Below are 6,197 nucleotides of genomic sequence, written 5' to 3' on the forward strand. Positions count from 1 at the left end.
TAGAGTCTACAGAAATGGACATGAAGACATGTAGGAAAATTTAAATTCATTGAAGAGAAGTTATCACAAAACTGAATTTGGAGAGATAGAATGTTGATTTTTGTTTAAGAAAATTAAATTCAACTAGAAATATCCTATTTAGTGTACTAAAGAAGACAAAAATAGGGTTTGGTGATAGATAATTGAAAACATCTCCTTTGTAAATTGTACTCCTTTGTTAATTCCTTTGTTAATCTTTGTTAATTCCATCTCCTTTGTTAATTCCACTCCCCTGTTTCAATATTTTCACTTTAAGACAAGGCCATCATTTCATTGATAAAATATTTGAGTATAAATTATGAATCAGTCACTTTCTGGGTACTATGGCAACTATCATTTTACTTAATTTTCAGTAGAGATACTCCCAAAGGAACCCATTATATAATATTTAGTCTTTATAAGAAGAAGAACAAAAACTGACTTGATTTTGACAAATACATTTTATATAGTATCGTTTTTGTTCAGTAGAGATAAGAACAAAAGCATATGTGAGGGAAGGAGCTATACAGAAAATTAATGAGAAAGTCAAACAATAGAAGGCTGAAATGTGTTATAGTGAGTAAGCACTTGCCTTGGCCGTGTCTGACCCGAGTTCAATCCTGGGCACTTCATATGGCTCCCAGAGCTATCAGGAGTGATTCCTGAGCACTACCTGGATCTGGCCCATTAACCGAAAATGAAAAAAAAGTTTTTTTCCTTTCCACTCAAAGTAATTTATTGACAAATAAGTTGAGGATAAACTACTCCTTCGTCCAACCTTAGACTTTGACCATGACTTCTCGGTTTCTATTACTTGCATTACTCCTCTCTCCCACTAACCTTTACCCAAAGAATCCAAATTTGTTTCTGACTATAGCATTGATAATTAAGCTGTAGTTTTCTAAGAAAATATTTCACTTTCTGACAGTTTTACCCACTATTCAGCTAAAAAATATATGGACAGTCAGAAGTTCTACCAGGGGCTCAAATAATTCCATTTATGTAATTAAAATACATTTATGTCATAAAATACATTTATAGCAGTATCTCTCTCTTCTTTGGCCTTCACCTCTAAAATAGCATTTGATCTGGAAGAGCAGATGAATAATGCCTGCATGAAAAGCCCCAATTCACTGTTTGCTTAGGTGTCCAAAATACTAAACTTTATACATTGTTGGCAATGATTATCTTATATTCAGTCCTTTCTCTAGACAAAATTTTCTTCATTATGACAAAATAAAGCTAGCTTTCAGAGAACCAAATAATATCAAAGATGAAAGAAATATCATTTTGTTATATGTAAATAAATTAGTAAGATTGTTTAGGATGATATATTAAAATGTACACTATAATATACAAGGTCTACTATGGGCAATGTATATAAATTTTTCTTCCAATATTTATTTTGGCATCGTGATTTATAATACTGTTAATAGTAATGTTTAAGGCTTACAATGCTCCAACACCACACCATCTCTTAGAGTGTCATTTCTCCACTGACACCCCCAAGTCCTCACCCATTTTTCCCACCTCCCCACCCCCTGGCAAACTAAGTACTGCAGGTCTAGTCTAGGGGCTATTACCATTTACCATTTTTAATTTTCTTACCTACCATGTTTCTTTAATTTCCACATATGTCCCTTCCCTTTCAACTGATTATGCTCAGCATAATACTCTCTAATTCCATCTATATAGCAATTAGCTTCATGAACTAATCTTTTCTTATAGCTAAGTCGTACTGCATTGTGTGTAATGGTTTTTTATTCACTCATCTGTCTTTGGCCATTTGATTTATTTCCAGACCTTGACCATTGTAAATAGTGCTTCAGTGAACATAGGTATGCAAATGTCTTTTCAATATGTTTCTTTGGGGCTCTTGGCATAGATGCCAAGAAATGGAGTCACTGGATCATATGGAAACTCAATTCTTAATTTTTTGAGAGGAGTCTATACTGTTTTCCATAAAGGTTGAACCAGACAATTTCCCACTGATACTGAATGATATTTCCTTTTCTTCGTTTCCTCCTCCAGCAGTGGGTGTTCCCATTATTTTTCATTGCATTGATCTCACTGGTGTGAAGTGATATATACATATATATGAACATATATATTCATAAAAAAAACTTTAATGTAAGAATCTAAGTCCACTAGTGAAGGGATGGGTGTTAGAACATTGTATGACCGAAACCCAATCACGAACAACATTGTAACTGTGTACCTCGTGGTGATTCAATTAAAAAGAATATTTTTTAAAAGACTCTGTTGTTCAAAGCCCCAAGGGATCCAGCCCCAGCAGTCTAAAACCTCCAGAACCCAACTGCTGCCATGCTCAAGGCCACCCCCCATACGCTTGGGCCAGCCTCACACACAAGTGAAGTTCAACAAAACTTAGGTAATGCGGAACTTTGTGACCTTGTACTCTGGGTTCAATGCGACCAGGAGCGGAGATCCTCTGCCCATTTCCCCCATCTCTGGCGACCCAGGGGTCATGCCTATAAGCCACCTCCTACCGGCGCTAGATAAATTCATCATCAGCCACCATCCAGATCGCATGGCTTTTTCCCCAGAAGAAAGTAACATGATGCCCAGCATAGCCATGCCACCAGACCCCACACCAGGTTGTTTCACTTGGGGGGCACCCTAGAGGATGAGAGCCCTCCCTGCTCCAAGAGACCCAGCCCTTACAGCCGAAAACCTCCAGAATCCAACTGCCACCATGCTTAAGGCCGCTCCCCACAAGCTCAGGCCAAGCCTCAAGCATGAGTAAATGTATTTCTGGCTGGACACATCATAAGACACTCCCTACCCATTCTCCAAGAGTACCACACCACATTTGATGGGGTTCAAATAGTAGGCAACCAATCATAGAGGGAAATATATATATGCATATATACATATTTTCAGATATATATAAGAAAGCTCGCATCAATCAACCTTTAACAACATGATAGTGAATGTCTAAATGGCTCCTGCCAAAATAGAACAGTCTTCACACTGTTTCCCCTATGGATACATTTTAGTAGCATTTTCAGTGGTTTTTCATAACAGACAATAAAAAATATATTATTTCGCTTGTGTTTTGGTACAGGGATTGGGGCTTGGGATGGAAACATCCCAAATATGGTGGTGGGAAGGTATAATGGTGGTGGGATTGGTGTTTGAATATTGTCACTGTCACTGTCCTCCCGTTGTTCATCAATTTGCTTGAGCGGGCCCAGTAACATCTCCATCTTGAGACTTTGTTGTTACTGTGTTTGGCATATCCAATACGTCACGGGGAGCTTGCCAGGCTTTGCCGTGCAGGCAAGATACTCTCTGTAGTTTGCCGGGCTCTTCGAGAGGGGCAGAGGAATCGAACTCGGGTCAGCCATGTTGGCTGCATGCAAGGCAAATGGCAAACGCCCTACCCGCTGTGCTATCACTCCAGCCCGTTTGAATATTAAATGTAATCAAATATTGTGAACTACCTTAGAAAATAAAAAAATTGAAAAAGAAATCTGTTGTTCAAAGTTAAAACAATGAAAAGCACCCTACTTAAGGCTATTTTGCTCTTCTTTTTTTGAAACAGATGGTCAGGTCACCTGCCTCTCCATAGGGAGGAGGGCTCAGATATCAATAAGTAAGAAATTTTCCGTGCCATTTTCTCTGTCATAATTTTACCTCCAAAAGTATTGATTCACGATTTCCCCATAATAATTATCTTATACTTTTAACTGACTGGAGGATAGCACAGAGAGCAGGACGTTTGCCTTACACGCTGCTGACCAGGCCGACCTGGGTTTGATTTCTCTGCCCCTCTTGGAGAGCCTGGCAAGCTACCGAGAGTATCTCACCCTCACAGTAAAGCCTGGCAAGCTACCCGTGACATGTTCGATATGCCAAAACACAGTAACAACAAGTCTCACAATGGAGATGTTACTGGGCCCACTCGAGCAAATCGATGAACAATGGGAGGACAGTGCTACAGTGCTATTTTTAACTGGAAAAAATATAGCTTATACTTTTAACTGAAAACTGAAGAACCTCTTGCCCCCGTGCCAGGCTGTCTTCACTGGGGCCCCTCAGAAGGGGGAGGCTTGAGTTTCCCTCCCCGCCCCAAGCAGAACCCCGGCAGCCAAAAACCTCCAGAACCCAGTCACAGCCACTCTCCACATGCTCGGACAAGCCTCACGCATAAAGGAACTGGCAGAGGAAGCCAGGTATGCAGGACCCAGGGCTGAGATCTCCAAGTCTGCTCAGATCAGGACTGGGCCTCCTCCACCCAGATCCCCCACTTTCCAATAGCTTGGCAGTCACACCCACAAACTGCCCTTGGCACCATGTAATCCCATCAACGGCCAAGATCCAGAGACTATAAAACAAAGCTCCCGCAAGCAGGCGGCCTCAAACCTCTTTATAGTCTAGCTCACTGATGTACCTAAAGCAGCACACATGTGTGTTTGGTTTTAACATACTTGCTTGTATTCTCTTTTATACACTCTCTGTCCCTCTCAGAGAGCCTGTCAAGTTACCGAGTATCCCACCCGCACAGCAGAGCCTGTCAAGCTCCCTGTGTTATATTTGATATGCCAAAAACAGTAACAATAATGGTCTCATTCCCCGAGCTTGAAAGAGCCTCCAATACGGCACCATTGGGAAGGACGAATAAGGAGAGGCTGTTAAAATCTCTTTTAACACTACTTCCACTACCCAGCCGTCGCCACACTCCAGGACGCTTTCCGGAACCGTGCGGCAGCTCCGGCCGAGACCCACGCACAACTGAAGACCCACAGAACAAGGTAAGCGGAACTCTCTGAGACCTTGGACTCCAGGCTCGGCGGACCCAGGGACAGAGCTTCTCTGCTTGCTCCCACCACCACAGGTGACAAAGGGATTCTAATCAGGAGCCCCACCCTACCTTGCCCTGTCTGCTTCCATCAACCACCCAGGGATCGAATTGTGCACAGGAGACCCACCCTACCCAGATAAATACCCCACTGGCAGACTTCCACTCTCGACACTACTTCCACTACCCAGCCGTCGCCACACTCCAGGACGCTTTCCGGAACCGTGCGGCAGCTCCGGCCGAGACCCACGCACAACTGAAGACCCACAGAACAAGGTAAGCGGAACTCTCTGAGACCTTGGACTCCAGGCTCGGCGGACCCAGGGACAGAGCTTCTCTGCTTGCTCCCACCACCACAGGTGACAAAGGGATTCTAATCAGGAGCCCCACCCTACCTTGCCCTGTCTGCTTCCATCAACCACCCAGGGATCGAATTGTGCACAGGAGACCCACCCTACCCAGATAAATACCCCACTGGCAGACTTCCACTCTCGACACTACTTCCACTACCCAGCCGTCGCCACACTCCAGGACGCTTTCCGGAACCGTGCGGCAGCTCCGGCCGAGACCCACGCACAACTGAAGACCCACAGAACAAGGTAAGCGGAACTCTCTGAGACCTTGGACTCCAGGCTCGGCGGACCCAGGGACAGAGCTTCTCTGCTTGCTCCCACCACCACAGGTGACAAAGGGATTCTAATCAGGAGCCCCACCCTACCTTGCCCTGTCTGCTTCCATCAACCACCCAGGGATCGAATTGTGCACAGGAGACCCACCCTACCCAGATAAATACCCCACTGGCAGACTTCCACTCTCGACACTACTTCCACTACCCAGCCGTCGCCACACTCCAGGACGCTTTCCGGAACCGTGCGGCAGCTCCGGCCGAGACCCACGCACAACTGAAGACCCACAGAACAAGGTAAGCGGAACTCTCTGAGACCTTGGACTCCAGGCTCGGCGGACCCAGGGACAGAGCTTCTCTGCTTGCTCCCACCACCACAGGTGACAAAGGGATTCTAATCAGGAGCCCCACCCTACCCTGCCCTGTCTGCTTCCATCAACCACCCAGGGATCGAATTGTGCACAGGAGACCCACCCTACCCAGATAAATACCCCACTGGCAGACTTCCACTCTCGACACTACTTCCACTACCCAGCCGTCGCCACACTCCAGGACGCTTTCCGGAACCGTGCGGCAGCTCCGGCCGAGACCCACGCACAACTGAAGACCCACAGAACAAGGTAAGCGGAACTCTCTGAGACCTTGGACTCCAGGCTCGGCGGACCCAGGGACAGAGCTTCTCTGCTTGCTCCCACCACCACAGGTGACAAAGGGATTCTAATCAGGAGC

Source organism: Sorex fumeus, unplaced genomic scaffold, assembly GCF_029834395.1.
Source record: "Sorex fumeus unplaced genomic scaffold, SorFum_2.1 ptg000265l, whole genome shotgun sequence".
In the NCBI taxonomy this organism is placed as follows: Eukaryota; Metazoa; Chordata; class Mammalia; order Eulipotyphla; family Soricidae; genus Sorex; species Sorex fumeus.